This window comes from Culex pipiens, chromosome 3, assembly GCF_016801865.2.
Source record: "Culex pipiens pallens isolate TS chromosome 3, TS_CPP_V2, whole genome shotgun sequence".
NCBI lineage: Eukaryota > Metazoa > Arthropoda > Insecta > Diptera > Culicidae > Culex > Culex pipiens.
The window spans coordinates 110894008-110912300 of record NC_068939.1 but is presented as its reverse complement, the minus strand read 5'-3'; the positions used below and the strand labels follow the sequence as shown (position 1 = coordinate 110912300).

The 18293-nt window shown below is 35.5% G+C and overlaps 1 protein-coding gene across 20 annotated transcripts in view; it reads right to left on the bottom strand.

Moving 5' to 3' along the window:
* The window catches only part of LOC120426310 (RIMS-binding protein 2), a 214501-nt gene that overhangs the window by 180847 nt on the left and 15361 nt on the right, over positions 1 to 18293 (bottom strand). Inside the window, exon 1 of one of the 20 annotated variants that reach the window (XM_052710802.1) lies at positions 5570 to 6339. The exons of 18 other annotated variants lie outside the window; for them this stretch is intronic. The gene's annotated coding sequence lies outside the window, so the exon portion shown is untranslated. Of the gene's footprint in view, positions 1 to 5569; positions 6340 to 18293 lie in introns of those variants that run through there. One more of the 20 variants, XM_052710819.1, reaches the window with a different exon arrangement.

The window sequence follows — 18293 nt, the reverse complement described above, 5'->3', positions numbered from 1 at the left end:
AATCGGTGCATTCATGTTGGTATCACTCGAATTTCTTATGAATATGCCTTGGGGACTCTAACCAACTATATTTGACCAAAATTTGACCTCCAATAAAAAAATCGAACCAAATTTAGCAGATTTCTAGCTTTCTTTGAAATTACCCCAAAATCCAAGCTGGAAACTCCGATACGACCGAAAGTAAATCTTTTCTTTGCACAATTTGTCATAAAATAACAGCAACACATTGCCCGGATACAAATTTGAGCATTAAACAATGCAAAACATGGATTATTTAATAAATAACCTGTTTATTACCCAAAAGGTTCCGAAAATTTCCTAAAATAAATAGTGCCTTTCTCCAAAATTTCTTAATTTAATTACCTTTTACATGATGGGCACTGCCTACTGAATTATGTGATGCTATAGAATAATTATCATGAATTTCGTCAAAACTTGTTATAATTTTTATGTTTCAATAAAATATTATCATCAAAAAAAATATCTTAGTAGGCAGTGCACATCATGTGAAAGGCAATTAAATCAAGAAATTTTGAGAAAGACACTATTTATTTCAGAAAATTTGACATATCTCTGCTTATATTGAACCAAAATTGATTCTTTTTTATGGAACTTGTTCAGAAAACTGTTCTCTACAATGTGATTGATTTTAAAATGTTTTAAAATGTAATAGTGTGATGTGGCAGAGGATTGAAAAAAATAATTTTCGGAACATATTGGGTAATAAACAGCTTATTAAATAAAAAATCTATGTTTTGCATTGTTTAATGCTCAAATTTGCATCCGGGCAATGTGTTGCTGCAATTTCATGACAAATTGTACAAAGAAAAGATTTACTTTCGGTCGTATCGGGGTTTCCAGCTAGGATTTTGGGGTAATTGCAAAGAAAGCTAGAAATGTGGTAAGTTTGGTTCGATTTTTTTTATTGGTGGTCAAATATTGATCAAATATAGTTGGTTAGAGTCCCCAAGGCATATTCATAAGAAATTCGAGTGATACTAACATGAATGCACCGATTTTCTGTGATTTTTTTGAACAAATAACCCATAAAAAGAAAAAATAATCTTCAAAAAAAAGTTGTTCTAGACCCCCCGACAAAATATTTCGGTGTACCCCGCAAAATGTCGGGAAAGAGCACTTCTTTCACGGTGCCAAATATCAGACACACCGATTTTTTTTATCTTTGAGGTTTCGAAAAAATACACCGAGTCTTAGATGCAAAAGAAAGGTGATTAGTTTGACTATTTAGGAAAAATAGTTAGAAGTTTTAAAAATCTAGCTTAAAATTTGAAAAGGTCGTATGAAAACTTAATATGCTGTTTGAGGGTCTGGGGACCACAGAGCCTATGTCTGAAAATATATCAAAAAGTGGTAAAGTTATGTTTTCGATACTCTGAGATACGATTTTTTGAAGATAAAAACTGTTTTTTTCGACGCGCCGGGCGCAAAAATGGGAAATTAAAGAAAACGGGAAAAAAACGATCGATCGAATTTTCGTAATTGAAATACGCAACTTTTGGTACCCTTACATGTATAGGTCATCGCTGAAATTTTCAAGTTATCGCAGTTTTAGTAAAAAAAATCGTTTTTTACCCGTTTTCGTCATTTTCCCATTTTTGCGCGTGGCGCGTCGAAAAACTCAGTTTTTATTTTCAAAAAATTGTATCTCAGAATATCGAAAACATTACTTCACTATTTTATGATATATTATGTGAAATTTTCCGAGAAATCCGATAAAAATATTTTCAGACATAGGCTCTTTGGTCCCGAGACCTTCAAAACAGCATTTTAAGTTTTCAAACGACCTTTTCATATGTTAAGCTAGATTTTTGAAACTTCTTACTATTTTTCTTAAATAGTCAAACTAATCACTATTCTTTTGCGTCTAAGACAGCTAAATCGGATGAAATGGCGCCGAGGTATAATTTTTTGAAAAAAGTGGTTTTTGAGAAAATCGACGAAAATTGCCATTTTTCGGACCACCCTAACACGGCGTAGGTCACCCTAATGGCCAAACGAAATAATACGGGTCTTATTATTTCGGCCAAGGAACCCCCAGAAAAATTTTGATCCCGGTCGGAGAACTTTTTTTTCGAACCATGCTGTTTTCATGGGGAATTGCTGTATATAAAAAAATAAAAATTGAAATCACAAGCCATGATATTTACATACACCTGCCCAGTTGTTTATTAGTTTTCATAATATCGAAGTATGTTTGTTTTAGAAAGAGGTGCAGGTGGTTATGTTACACATGACCAAAATTACAAAGAACTATGCACAAAGTAAAAAAAAAAATGAATATGCTAGTTTGTGGCAGGTCATAATGTCCACTCTAATGTCCAGTATAAAAAACAAACTCGTATGGTTCGGTAAATGTACCCCAGGCAAAACTTTTCTAAGGGCTCCGGCTACTCTATAACAATAATGTTTTTGGAAATATCTAAGTATATATCATTAAAAACAATACTTATAACATTCTTTTGCAACGTGGTGAGCTGAAATTGGTTCTTTTTTTTTTTTTTTTCATAAAACGCAATGTTTTGGTCCACCTTATTTTGGCAACCGAACCGAAATCTGGGTTGAAATATGTTGGCCAAGGAACTTCCAGTCCAAATCTGAGCCAAATCAGAGCACTTTTAATCTGGATCCTGCTGGATTGACGTTGAATTTCAGTGTATGTATTACAAAGCATTATATATTCTGTTGAAGTTAAAACTAGTGCATGGTTATCGATATTTTGTTATCTACAGAAGAAGTAAATATCATGTAATATGCATGCTAGTAAAAAATGTTCAACAAAGTTGACTATTTCAATTAGGGTAATTCTCTACCAACACACACGAAATCGGGAAAAGTTGCCCCGACCCCTCTTAGATTTGCGTGAAACTTTGTCCTAAGAGGTAACTTTTGTCCCTGATCACAAATCCGAGGTCCGTTTTTTGATATCTCGTGACGGAGGGGCGGTACGACCCCTACCATTTTTGAACATGCGAAAAAAGAGGTGTTTTTCAATAATTTGCAGCCTGAAACGGTGATGAGATAGAAATTTGGTGTCAGAGGGACTTTTATGTAAAATTAGACGCCCGATTTGATGGCGTACTCAGAATTCTGAAAAAACGTATTTTTCATCGAAAAAAACACTAAAAACGTTTTAAAAATTCTGCCATTTTCCGTTACTTGACTGTAAAAAAAATTGGAACATCTCATTTTATGGGAAATTTAATGTACATTTCGAATCTACATTGACCCAGATGGGTAATTTTTTCATTTACAACAAAATTTTTCATTTTAAAATTTCGTGTTTTTTTCTAACTTTGCAGGGTTATTTTTTAGAGTGTAACAATGTTGTACAAAGTTGTAGAGCAGACAATTACAAAAATGTTGATACATAGACATAAGGGGTTTTCTTATAAACATCACGAGCTATCGCGATTTTACGAAAAAAAGTTTTGAAAAAGTTACTTTTTGCGTTTCTCTTTGTTTCGTCGTCCGTGTCTGTCGCGGGTGACCATGAACGGCCATGATCAACGACGACCAACTTTTTCAAAACTTTTTTTTCGTAAAATCGCGATAACTCGTGATGTTTATAAGCAAACCCCTTATGTCTACATATCAAAATTTTTGTAATTGTCTGCTCTACAACTTTGTAGAACATTGTTACACTCTAAAAAATAACCCTGCAAAGTTAGAAAAAATATGAAATTTTAAAATGATTTTTTTTTTCTAAGTGAAAAAATGACCCATCTGGGTCAATGTAGATTCGAAAAGTACATTAAATTTCCCATAAAATGACATGTTCTAAAAAATTTAACAGTCGAGTAACGGAAAATGGGAGAATTTTTAAAACTTTTTTAGTGCTTTTTTCGATGAGACGAGGTATCAAAAAACGGACCTCGGATTCGTGATCAGGGACAAAAGTTACCCCTTAGGACAAAGTTTCACGCAATTCAAAGAGGGGTCGGGGCAACTTTTCCCGATTTCGTGTGAGTTGGTAGAGAATTACCCATACAATTCTTTGATCTAAGCAAATCTAAACGTTTGGATGGGCCGGATGATATATCCGGACATAGTTTACATACATTAAGTGAGATTCAGCATCAAAAAAGTACATGTACATGCCGGATCCATCATTCGGCCCATCCAAACGTTTAGATTTGTTTAGATCAAAGAATTGGCAACTCTGTTAATACTTTTTGAGGCTAGATTTTAATTAAACTTTATTGGTTTCATACCGAAAACGTTGTTTTCTGTGATCTTTGTTTTTTTTTTTAAATAGATTTATAATTCAGATCGAAATTATTTCCCGACTTTTTGGTTGATCTGTCTACGTAGGTAGTGTGTGAGGAAGGCACGTAGATGGTTGAAGTTATTTTTTTTCAGTTGATACAAATCGTTGCTCTAGACTGCACTCATATTATGCTAAAAATAAATTAAATACATGTAATTCCATTACATTATAAAATATATAAATCAATTGGAATGTTGTTCCTGATATAATGAACCATTTTCAATCCATTGTTAACATTATCGGTTAAATCGTGATACTTCGTCGGCCAATAAAAATACATTTTAATGCCAATTTAGTTTGGCAACATTGTCCGAGTAGAAAACATATGGTACTCGTCCCACAATTACTAGCGAGAGTATCCTCTTTTGCACGTTTTCGATAGCAAAGTTTGCACAATGTATGCAATGACTCAGGAATTATAGGATTGATTGTTCTATGTTTGACCTTGGCTTAAACTGTTTTTGAAATTTCTAGTTTACATGCTGGTTTTTAAATCCTCAATTTCAATAATTTTTGCCAGATATCTCATATTAGGTCATCATATAATCTATAAAATGTCATTTTCAGTTAAATTACAAAAATGGAGAAGTCATAATCGCTTAGATTTTATAATCTTTTCAATCATAGTTCCGCTAAAGATGATCTAATCTAATTTATGGAGTCTCATTATTCGAATCACCCCTGCTGTACAATGCATAAATTCCTCTATACACGGATTAACTCATTTCATAACCGCATGCAACTTAAATGAGCCTCAAGTACGTAGAAGCACAAGAATTTGAATTTCCCGCAGCTCTTGCTGCTCAAATTTTTAGCTCCAACCCAGGGCACTCACGAAAATAGGGAACTATTCCGATTATGCCAAGGATTACACCCTCTCCCCCCTGTCCCTTAACCTTAAAAAAACACGACCGGATTACTTTTTGAGGCGCTTGTTTCGCGTTTGGCTCCCAGATTTATACCGTTTGCCTTTTTTCCTCTTCGTCGATTCCGGAAATAAAAAAAATACCCCGCAGGATAGTGGTAGGCCTTTTTGATCACGGGTTCACAAGGTCTCCCGACCGTGGCCACATTGGCAAAACCGGCTCCCACAACGCACACACACACACAAACACAAACATATCCCCCCGTACGCAATGCACACACACACACGCGCGGGCTTTGTAATAAAATTTGTTTACTTTCTTTACCTCAGCAGCAGCAGAAAGAAGAGCCCCCCACCTGACCATAAAAGCACGGCCCCACCTCCCACGCCCTCGGCGAGCATTTCAATCAACTCACCTGCTCTCTCTCTCTCCCACTCTCTCTCCTCAGTTCACCCTTCACCACCACCAGCGACCGCCGATCTTTGCTCGCATCTGTCAAGTTCCGCTCACTCTCTCACTTGCACTTCCGCTCGCGCACTCTCCCGCAGAATCCTGTTTCACTCTCCCGCGCGCTCTCTCGCTCGCTGATCAGCGAAAAGCTCTCACACACAGAGAGCAAAAAAGGGAAAATCCAAGATGGCTGCTGTCACCTGTGTGTGATAAATTTTCCTTCTGCGAAGACAGGAAAGTTTCGATTTGCGAAAATCGGTGCCCTCGAATGCGTCAAACTGGTTCCATTAGGCCGTTCGTGTGCCCTCGGAACCGCACGAGGACCCCCCTGGGTCGATTTTTCCCGGTGAGGATCTCTAAACTTTTTCCAAAGCTACACCTGTCACTTGGGCAAACTTTCAAAACGGAATTTCCCAGCACTTTTTCCCCGGATTGATCCCCAGTTCCTGCGCCAGGACTCACATCCAGCGCTCGCTTGAGGTCGATTCCGGAACGCTTCCGAAGCTGCTGCTGCTGCACCAAGGCAGACTCAGTACAACTCAGCAAAACTGGGCAAACTTTTGTCCAGCTGCCATCAACACACACTTCACTCACAAAACTGCGGGATCAAGATTTTCTCGTGAAGAATGGAAGGTCAAATCTACACTGATGATGGCTTTCGCAGCGGAGCCAAGTAAAAGAGGCAGTAATCAAAAACGGCAACGGCAGCCTCTCGCGAGCTTTCGGTTGGTCCTGACCAGGACTCTCGTGTCTCGCACACACACACACGATTCGTGCACCGTGCACACGACGGTTGTCACGAGCGCACCCGTAAAGGGAAATGTCAAACCCACAGACCACCTGCTCTTTTTTTCTAGCTCTCTCTCCGAAAACCTCGCGAAAATGAGCAACATCACAAGAACATGAGAGCGCGAGCTTTTCATTCAACTTTTCCGCCAAGCAACCCCTCCAAGGGGGAGCTTTTCTCTCCCTCTCGCAGCGGTATAGCTGACTTGACCTGCCTGCTGCGGGAGGAAATTCTCTCTCAGCACAACACCACCAGCCAGCAGCACAATTTGCACTCGAACGGTACGAGGACACGACGAGAATTACAAACAATCAGGTTGGGGAACTTGGGGAGTGAGGGCTGCGCTGGCTGGCTGGATTGTGAAAATCTGCAGATCGATTTGACAGATGGTTCCCGTTCATCTTCGGTACGAGGGGGAGGGGGGAGGGACCAAAGAGGATAAGTGGTGTGACTTAGTGCTGACTGAGAGGTTGACCAGACCGCATTGTGCTTATAAAATAGCACCACGGTAATGATAATACTAGTAGACGGCTACCAGAGCAACGATTTTGATTCTTTTCCTTCCACTGAGGTCAGGCTATAATCCTGCTCTAAAAAAGATCTTTTCACAGAAATCTCGTAGACCCACCTTCATGTATACCTTACGCCGCACGATACCTAAAACAATAAAATCAACAAAATTTATGGAAAACTGTCAGTTTCTGTTTTCTGTTATTTTCAAATCACCAAAACGTTCAACTGACAGATTTATTTTTTTTAATAAAAATTACGTAATTTCATTTTTAAGTAACCTAGATTTTATGCATTTGGCCCGCAAGCTCATTCGAGCTACAAATTTGGCCTGAAATTCGAAAACTTTGAGCACCCTTGTCTTTTAGAAAACATATTATTTGATAATATTTGAAGTTCAAAAGTTCAAATTTCAAAAATATTCTTATTTTCGACATAACCTTTTTTTGTAACTTGCAATATGGGTACCAAACAACACGAAATTTATGCTGGATTCACATTACATATAAGTTTTTAAAATAAAAATACTGGAATTTTAGCAAAATAAAGCATAAGCATAGGTAAAATACTGGAATTTTAGCAAAATACCTTATTTTCTGAATAAAAACTAAAATTTTCATTACTTGCAACATGAGTAGCAAACATTTTAGCATAAAATACTCAAATACCGCATTTAAAAAAATACTCATATTTTCATAATTTGCAAAATATGATTCAATTACGCAAAAGTTTTGTATGTTTTCTCACTTCAAAAGATTTTTCAATGTAAAATCAAAATGTCACAAAATAGTATCATTTTTATTAACTCACGTTTTAAAACCCAAACGAATTTTCAATGATCATTAATTGAAATGTTAGTTTTATCGAAAAAAACATACGATATTTTGGTCAAATTTTAGTATTGAAATTTAAAATTCATCTGTTGCAAGTTATGAAAAAAATGTTTTTTTTTTCAAAAAATACAAAAAAAACAAAATTCAAATTAACCCGTACAATATTTTGCATCCATATTTGAAATAATAACATATTTAAGATTAAAAAAAAACTGAATTTTGTAAAAAAATACACAAAAAAATCTCATGTGGTGAGACTCTACATACCCTACAAAATTTAAACTTGTTTGATACCTACCCAAGCAGCAATTATTGTTGCCAAGCCTTATTTGCAACTAATTCAAAACAATCCAAAATCGCTGTGGCAACATGCACGCAACACTCCTGGTGACAAAAAAAGCGCACGACATCAACGCGATTGGCAACAATAGCAAGATAGTTGTGAACGTGTTGCGGCAATGTTTCCGATGCGATGCTAATTTTTGTAGGAGGAATTGATGGTGTTGCCACAATGTAACAAATATGTTGCAAATATGTCACCATTTTGGTGAAATTTTTGGTTGCTTGAAATCAATCGTGCACCCGAAATGATTTCAAGCGCAACAAACTTCTAATTAATTTCTCAATAAATATGTTTCCACTTTGATTTCGCTACAAAACAAAAATGGATAAGTCTGGAAAAATAAACTTGTCACGTTTTTCGTCGACAACAATAGGTATAGTTTTGGTTTTCTTAAATGTATAGTAGGTTTATTTCTATGGCCATTTCAAGTTTACCGAGTAAAATTGCATTATACTCATGATTTTTTCATGCGCCCTCAATCTTTTTAAAATTTGCTATCTTTTCTGGAGCAATTTTAGTATCAAAATTTAAAAAGTTGGCTAATATATATCAACATTATCTGCGTTTCAATGCAAGTTACGTAGAATGTCAATTCTGTAGCAAAACATTATAAAAAATGTAATTAAATAGCCGAAAATTGATTATTAAAGTTTTTTTCCACATCTACCATCATGGCGCTTTGTACGCACAGGGTTGTATTCAGGAACCTTTAGTAAAATTAGCGGTATGATTTTTTTTATTGTTTTTTATGCAAACTAGGAAAGCATACTTTTTTAAGAACACAAATAAATACTTACAATAGATTGTTGTGCACGAGAGTGCAACCCACGTGTCGTGGATATCTCTAATGCAAGATTACTACTCAAAAATGTATGTTTACTGAGTGCCATCAAAGTAGCTTCGAATATTGTCAATTACTCTTTAAGAAATGTGCCGTAGATATTTATGGTCGACAGAAATTTCAAGCACTGTTAGTGCAATATAACACACACAATATGGGATTGACAAACGCGCATTTGGTCGAAAATGTAAAATACAGTTCGACGCTTAACTGCTGGTTGTACTTGTGAACAATTCTTAAATTTGATTACAATTGAAAATTGAAATAAAAAAGTCCAAAACACACATTAGTATTGCTCTAGAAAGAACTGCTCAAGCTTTTTTTTAATTATTTTGGAAAATAAACTGATTCCATGTTTAAGAAAATTTTAATATTTCCCTTGATTTGTTTGTTGTATTTCATATCTAGTACACTAATACCCTCCCCCTCCAAAGTCGGCCCGAAAAATCAAGGAGGCAAAAAAAAATTAGGTTTCCAATTCAGAAACGATATCATTATATTTAAAAAAGTTTGTCTGAAGCCGCTATTGCACTATCACAAACAAACAAACAAACTAGACAAGACACGCACCTTTTTGACGTTTGACAGTTTGCCTGTTCCACCATATTGTTTGCGGAAAAGTTTTTTAACAAACTGTTTGCTCAAACTTTTACACTGTAAATTTTAGGTTGCCCTTCAATAACATATTATTTTTTCATTAAATATTTTAGAGCCGCTATTTTTGATTATTTTGTATAATATTTCAAAGATTTTGCTTTAATTTGTACTTTAAAAATATTTTTCAGTATAAAGAACTAATAAATTTTAGAATTTAGTTTGTTTAGTATGTTGATTTTCATATCTGTTTAACAAAAGGAAACACACAGAAATACCAAAGACAGTCTGTGGAAATACCGTGATATGCTAAAAGAAATTCTTTTTATAAAATAATAAAACAAGGTTTACAAAAATTTCTAAAAGTTCATAAGCGTTTAAGTTTGCCCAAACTTTTCCTCAACAAGTTTGCCAAACATGTATGCTGTAGTGTAATGGGCAATCAAACTGTTTGTTTGTTTGCGAAGCGTTTTTGGTTTGTGTCTTGTCTAGTTTGTTTGTTTGTTTGTGATAGTGTAATAGCGGCTTCAATGATCGTCTCCATGAGGTTGGTAAGCACAGGAATTAAAAGAAGAGTAAAGTTAAATTACGTTATCATATTTTATACTTGATAAACCAATTGTAGAATATTCACAATAATTGTGTAACTTATATCTTTAAATTTTAAATCAAATTCAGCGCATTCCGAATTTGCCTTACAGCCTTCAGATACCTAGTCCCGAGTACGAAAGTTGCCATACAGTAGAGCAAATAATTTGATTTTACTGTTTTATTTACGTATCCCTCCTCCTTTCCCATCGCTGTACTTTATTCAGAGTAAAAACATTGCGCATTAAATTGTTTAAATTTATTTAGATTTCAAAATATTACATCCTTGATACGTCTCTGGTTATTCTGATTTGAGCAAAATGTCGCACTTTGTGTATGTTGCAACAATGTTTCAGATACGTTACAAAATTGTTTGAGTTGAATATCCACATTGCTAAGTTTATTATATTTGGGTAACGTCGTGGAAGCATAATGGTAACATTACATATTTGTATTCATTGCAACAATCAGAATCCCCTGCCATCACTCAAGTTTTCTACAGAACTGTCAAACGAAATAATCAATCCCCTTCGTCGGTAACAGTGGGATCGGAATTGATCATTATTTGGTGGATGTTTTTAACAAAGTTCTTCAAGTCTGTATGAATAAAGTTGTTCGGAAAGTGTGGACCGAGGTGTGGACAAATAATTTAAGAATAAAGCTTCATTGCATGTACCGAATGCGGCATCCTACGGGGATCATCTCAAAAATCACACAGATTCGTTTTTGGTTGATTCGGGAAATCCTCCTGCAGCAGAATTTGCTTCCACAAAGAATCTTAGAAATTGTTGTTTGCTGATAAATCTGCTTTCCGTCGACAGGGGCGGGTAAAAATCTAGGTAAAAGTTAATATTCATGCTCCAATCCTTGCAGTTGTAAATCCGCGCTTACGACTCGGCCGTTTTACACACCATTTTCGTTAGTTTTTAGTGGAATGCACATTTTTCCCAAAATTAATGTTAGAAAGCGAATAGATTTATATTTGCATTGTGAATTTCTTTAAAAGACCTGGACAAACTGACAAACTGCCCAGAAATGCTTTTGTTACTGAAGATGTTTTCATTTCTTGGCAGACAATGTTTACATTAAGTTTTATCAAGGAAACATTAAGTAACCAATTCGCAACATTCTTCGCACAAAACGAACAAAGATTTTTTTTTGTTTCAAGCTTGTTGCAACAATGTCACCGAAACGTTACAAAAATAAACGAAATCGATTTGTAGCCTAGAAAATCATTGTAACTATTTCATATTGAACAATGTTTCCATGAAACTTTATTGTGATTTTCGGTAGGTTTGGAAACATTTGCAACTTCGTTGCGCCTTTGATGAAACTTAACTGGACTTAGACAATTTCAACATGTTGCGCGATGCTGCTTGGGTAGTTTTGTTCGTAGTAGTATGTAGTATGTTCGAAAACAATCTCCTTGATACTTGTTTTATGAAAAGCAAGCCTTACCCGACAAACTTCGTTCTGCCTTTTTTTCGTTTCTTGACGTTTTTTGACAACTTCGTTCTGCCTTTTTTTCGTTTGTTGACGTTTTTGCCTTTCTTACAAAAGAAAGGTTTAAGGTTTGCTTTTGGAAAAACGCTTTTCTCAGAAATCTTAAAAAATTCGTGCACGGCGAGGAATCGTCCCAGGAAAAAATCCTATTACTAAATTGATGGTTTAAATGCGCTCTTTCGATTGAATTTTGGATCGAAACCCGGAACTCAAATTCTGATTTTTGAGAGCTCTTTTTCTGAAATACTTGAGCGATGTCTGTATCCGCTCCTAAAAATTTGTGTCTTCCATCATTGGAAAACCGCTCGTAAAACCCACAATTTTTATAAGTCAGATTTGTAGCCGTGGGGTCGGAGACGAACATTTTATTTTTCGATTCACAATTTTCGACCAATAAATGTGGTCAAAGCCATTTTTAGAGGTATTTTTTGGACAATTTTACAGATAACACTATCAAATTAAAAGAATTCAGTTTCAAACAAAAATCCATTGGAAAACATGCGCCATAAACTGCTTGGGCCCAAAATTTGAAGCTTTTCCAAAATGTATTTCCAGAGATATAGCCATATTAGTGTTTTTCGTCTTATTTTTACCCTATTTTTTCCCATTAAATTTTTGGTTTTATACAGAATCATATACTGAACATCAAATTCGAAGTCCCGGCTCGTTCTCGCTCGAAAGATCGACAAGTCGTCAAGTCGAAGCATAAACGCCAGCACATTTACGCTTGCGCGTTTAACGCTGCGCGTGAAAGTGTTCTTTCTGGCTTCTCATAATAGATCGACAAAGTGCAATAGCGATACATATTTTTTTAAGTTAATCATAGACTAAAATTAAAGACTGAGTACCCTTTATTTTTTTCTAATAATGTCAATCCAATATGTTTTTCTTAATTAAATTTAAATATCTTGCGACCCATAATGTACCTCTGAAATTTAAAAAAAATGGCATTTGAGGTTTAGCCTAAAAATATTTGAAGCTTTAGGTCAAATTCTCACTGGGTGGTATCATTTTGTTTCTGAAAAATTAATTGCACCAATATATTTGTCGGAGTTTCATCATTTTGTAAGAAAGGCTCTATTTCTCCTCTGGTGATATTAAATCGGGTTTTTGATTTTTTGCTTATTTAGCCTCCTGTGATCAAAATATGATTTTACGTAACTTTCTCGATACAATTTGCCGTTTCTCCGGAATAGGTTCCAGAGTGGCCAAAGTATCAATTAGTTAGCGTAAGAACCTTCCTTGGGCTTATACGAACCCAACGCAACAAAAAGCACCTCGGTCCAACGCTCTGTATTGAACTGATTCGCGTTCGAACAAAACCGTCGAAATCTATATATATAAAAAATTTCGACGGTTTTGTTCGAACGCGAATCAATTCAACACGGAACGTCGGATCGAGGTGCTCTTTGTTGCGTTGGGTTCGTATAAGTCGTATAAGGAAGGTTCTTACGCCAAAAAGTTACAACTTTGGCAACTCTGGCACCGATTCCGGAAAATCTGTGAATTGTATGGGAAAAGTTACGTGAACTCAAACTTAGATCACAGGAAGCTGAATTAGCAAACAAGCAAGAAACGTCAGGAAACCAAACAAGGGCACGACGAAGTTTGCCGGGAAGAGCTTGAGTATTAGGATGTAACAAAAATGACTTTTTGGCGGGCATTCAAGGGTTTGTTCCGGTGGACGTATTGAGCCCAAATCCAAAATATGAGCTTGATTGGACGTAACAGGAGCTGGCGCATTGCTTTTGAATTTTAAATGGGATTTAACCCGTAAAAAAAGATTTTTTCCAAATGTCACTTTTTGAGGCATTTTGGCCACTGAAGCGTTTATTTTCAACATCAATGGCGTGTAGGTCATATCCTTGCGCATCTTTTGGTATTATATAACATTGAAATTTGGAGCACCCTGGAGCTCGCTACAGACCTTCAAAGTTTGACATTTTTTCGAAAAATCGGCCCAGGCAAAAAAAAAATGCGTCGCGCCTCGCTACGCCCTAGACGCCATTTGATTTTGCTGGGGTCAATTTTTCGAAAAAATGTCAAACTTTGAAAGTCTGTAGCGAGCTCCAGGGTGCTCCAAATTTCAATGTTATATATACCAAAAGATGCGCAAGGATCTGGCCTACACGCCATTGATGTTGAAAATAAACGCTTCAGTGGCCAAAATGCCTCAAAAATTCACATTTTTGAAAAAATCTTTTTTTACGGGTTAAATCCCATTTAAAATTCAAAAGCAATGCGCCAGCTCCTGTTACGTCCAATCAAGCTCATATTTTGGATTTGGGCTTAGTATGCCCACCGGAACAAACCCTTGAATGCCCGCCAAAAAGTCATTTGTGTTACACTCTATTGAGTATATTCTCATTGTAGCATGTCAATACGATTCCCTTGAAAAAGTAATATTGTTGAATGACTTGTTTTTTTTTCCTATCTTTGTATTTGAGCATCATTTTAGTTTCATTTGACCCAATGTCAACCCCTATCTAAGAAAAATTGTTCTTTTAAAGTTGTTCGATATCATTCAAATTGCTTTGTTATTAATAAATTACAAGAGGTACATTGTTTGTGACATACAGTCAACCCCACTGGCAATAGTTTGTGAAAAATCTTGAGGACTTTTAGTGTGAATGTTAACATTCCATAGGTTGCCTTTCCTAAGATGTCGCCATAAGGTCCAGCTTGTGATGATACACTACCTTTCCTTTACTAAGCAATCAAATCAAGAAGGGAAACGATCATCCGAAACCAATTGTAACCACAACAAACTGAGTGCAGAGTACGGCAAACTATCCTAAAATTTAACAAAGATATGGAGAATTTCGGCTTAACATAAAGATGGTTGATCGATTTGTCAAATTGCTTTCATAGGATACCTCATTAAATGAAAAGACTTCTTTGAAAGCATCATATTAATTAGTGAACAGTATTTTCGATTTGCCAACCAACTTTTACTGAGTAAAAAGACACAATAAAAATATGGTGGTTATATCAATACTGATTATGTTATTTTCTGCCTTAATATGTGTTTTATCAAGGCATTCAATCATCTTTTCGTCATTACAAATCACACAAATTGATTCCACCTACACTGCCAAGCTTAGAGCTAAAATTAGTGAGCCATTTGTGTGTTTTCATACATCGCGCTCCACCGATTCTAGCTGCGACATCCTCAGATGTCTTTCTGCAGAGTGTTAAACATGCCCTCAATGCAATCAATTATATCTAATTATAATTTCCTTCCCCCTTTTTCCTCCGCACTGTTCTAGCATGATTCTTCGCCGCCAGTCGTCGTTACGCTATCTGCCAACCCTCAGACGAGTTTTTACGACCGTGGCGGTCAAGCTCTTTTTTTTCCACACGAAGACCACTGCTGGATGGATATGCTTCTGAGCGCCACCGACCCACCCACCTCCCCCATCATCATAGACCAAGTCCAAGAAGGGGGTGGAACAAACGATGCTGCTCCTGCTGCTGTGCATATAGCGAATGTACGAACGAACGAACGAATGAGCCAAAGTCGTCGTCGGTGGGAAACGTGGAAAACAGTCATTTTTAGCGAAGGAAATGAGAAAATCCCTAATTGAATCTGATAAGAAGCAGAAAATGCTCACGCTTGTCCTTTTTCACGATTTCACGCCCTAGTAACGATGTCCTAAAAGCGGGTTATTCGCCGCTGGAGCGCGGAGGTGGTGTTTATGTGCAGCACGAACGTGAACATCACACACAATGTACCGTTAACCGTGGGGTTTAATTAGTAATCGTTCAAAGAAATGTTTGTTAGTGCAAAAGTGGGATTTTAGATAATACATCTCATGTGACTTTTCTAAAATAATAACAAAATCTTTTTCCATTGATGCTTAAGTATGGCAAGTACTTATGTACATTATAGACCACGGCAGCAACGAGCTAGTTGATATGATTGCCAAATCGACGTTGTCGTGCTTTCTTGTCACACGTAGCATGAATAAAAAAAGCACGCAATGTGAACAATAACAAACTCGTTTTGTTTGGTTGACCATTCCGTGCTTTGTCCCGAAGTTTGGTTAAATTTGATTGCCGGAGTCCCGAGTTATAACTAAAAATATATACAGTAGTTGGGCATGTACGTGTGTCAAACGCGTTCTGACCTGAAATCCCTTTGGCCAGTTGTCGCAGGTTGACAACAATGAACGGAGTTTTTTTCAGTTTTTATTGAATATCTCAGGATTGAAATCAAATTTTGGGGATCTGTGAAGATCAAAATGCGAGGCATTAAGAGCAGCAAAAAATAGCGTTTTTAACTCAATTTGGCCCAAAATGCACGTGCGACAAGATAGCACGACAACGACGAAATTCACTCATAAAAGGTGAAAAAAAAGTGTGTAAGAGAGAAAGGAAACGGGGGTAGCTTATTAGTCCAAATTAAGCGAGCCAAAAAACAAACGACGAAAAGTATAAGTGCCACCCCGTGAGTGCTCATTGTAGTCATTACAATAATAGGACCATTTTAAGAAGTGCAATTTGTAGCTGAAAAAAAAACTTGAGAAGTTAAAATAATAAAAATTATCCCCAAAGTTGGCGGTATTGGGGACTTTCACGACTCTTTTTGTAAATTAAAATGGCGTATTTTTTTTTCAAGGAGGCAATTATATGCCAAAAAAAGGAATCGGTTGTATCCGACCCTCTCCGATTTCATCGAAACTTTGCAGATATGTAATCCTACTCAGAAAAAAATATTTCTGTAAATTTACATTATTCATCATGTATCAAAAGGTATCATGATAAATGATGTATATTTATTTTAGATTCATTTGAAATTTACATTATTTTTTATTTTGTTTTGTTGGAATATTTCCAATTATCGAATTCTGATCAGCCAATGGGAATGAGACGCTTGACTTGGATTGCAGTTGGAAAAGGGAGTGGCTCATGTTCTATTTTAAAATTATTGAAGAGAGCAGAAAAAAAATCTTATTTTAAAAAGATATTTGAAAGGCAGGGGTAGCTTTCACGTCGAAGCCAAGTGGATTTGAGCTGGACTGGAATGAGCCATCTACGCATTTGTAAAACGAGCGGCTACAGCATCAACTTGTTCAGGTCGAGGCTCAGGCAATGAGCCAGTCAAGTATGAAAGCGAATGAAAGTACTACGTATTTTCTAAATTTAATTTGAAATGTTATGTCTTTGTAATATGACTGTCAAATTATCGGAAATTTAGAATACCTCGACTTTTTTTTATTAGGTCCTATGAACAAACGAAAGATAATAGCTTATAGGACTTTAAAAAAAATCTGGATACATTTCTAGAGCTATAGCAAAATTTAAAAAAACCGGGTCGGTGGTGAAGTGCTTCACAAGACCTTTCAGATGCAACCAAGAGAATTTTATTTCATCAAGTTTTTCTTGGCAGAACTTTCAATTTTGTTAAGAAATCTTATTTCAGTTTTCAAAAGGTCATGCGGCCTTCACGACTTCAATTGCAAGCAGAGGCGTACTAAGGCCGGGTGTCACCCGGGGCGGGCTGCCCGGTGTCACCCCTCCCCCCCCCCCTTCTCACACCCCCCTTTCTAGGTTTAATCCCACCAAACTTATGTCACATGGTATTCTTCTTACAAACTGGAATTCTAAATAATACTCTGCAATGAGCAAAAATCCTGCAATATAAAAAAAAAATATTTTTAATAGCGAAAATTAAACTTTTTATATTAAAGCAAAGACTTTTTAAAAAAGTAATTATAATTTGATTTTTTTCTCATATGCAAAAACACGTATTATAATTATCGAAATAATTATATCGAAGAACTAGTTCAAAAAAGAAGATATCATTCAGCTCGGCGATTTTCCTTATAAATAACAGATTTTTTAAAATGAAAAATATTCAGAAAATATGTTGTGTCATCAAATACACAATACATTATTTTTATCGTTTTATAGTGTTTACACAGAATATTGTTTTCATCAAAATCAAAATCATTTTCCTTAAAATTTAGAAACATTTAAAATTCATATACGCTTGATAAAAATATTTGAATTTCATTATTTTTTTAAGTAAAACGTTATGCTTTTTAAATGATGCATTTATTTTCAGAAAATTGTTCGATACGATTGAAAAATTCGTAAATTTTGAATGTTGATTTAAATTCAAATATTTATTTTGAAAAAAATGCGTGGTAATAGTATTCTCTAGAAATTTTGTTAAGATAAATATTTTTTTAATAATTATAAGACATGACATTTGTTCAAGCTTTATAAATCTTTTTTCAAAGGCAACAAATTTAATAAAGCAAACAGATTTGATTTAATATACATAATGTATAGCCGTAATTAAAAAACCATCTATTTCATATTTTCCAAAATCTTTGGAAGCTAAAATAATTGTCAGTTTAAGCTTAAAAATAATAAGAATAAATTAAAGCTAAGCAAAATATTTTAAGCAGATAAGGGTAGGATATTTTGAAACGTAAATTTCCCGTTGTTTTTTTTAGAAAAGACACTTTTAAGTTTTTTTTTCTAAGAGCTGCAGATCAAAAAAAAAACATTTTTGGACTTAGGGTTTCTTGAATTGAAATTTTTGACACCAGATAAACTTACATTTCACTAGTTTTTTTTTTTTTTTTAATTCCAACGATTGATCAACAATTCGTTTGATCAAATCTGTATTCTTTGCGATCAAAAACATCATTCCTAGTTTTTTTTTGCACCGCGGAA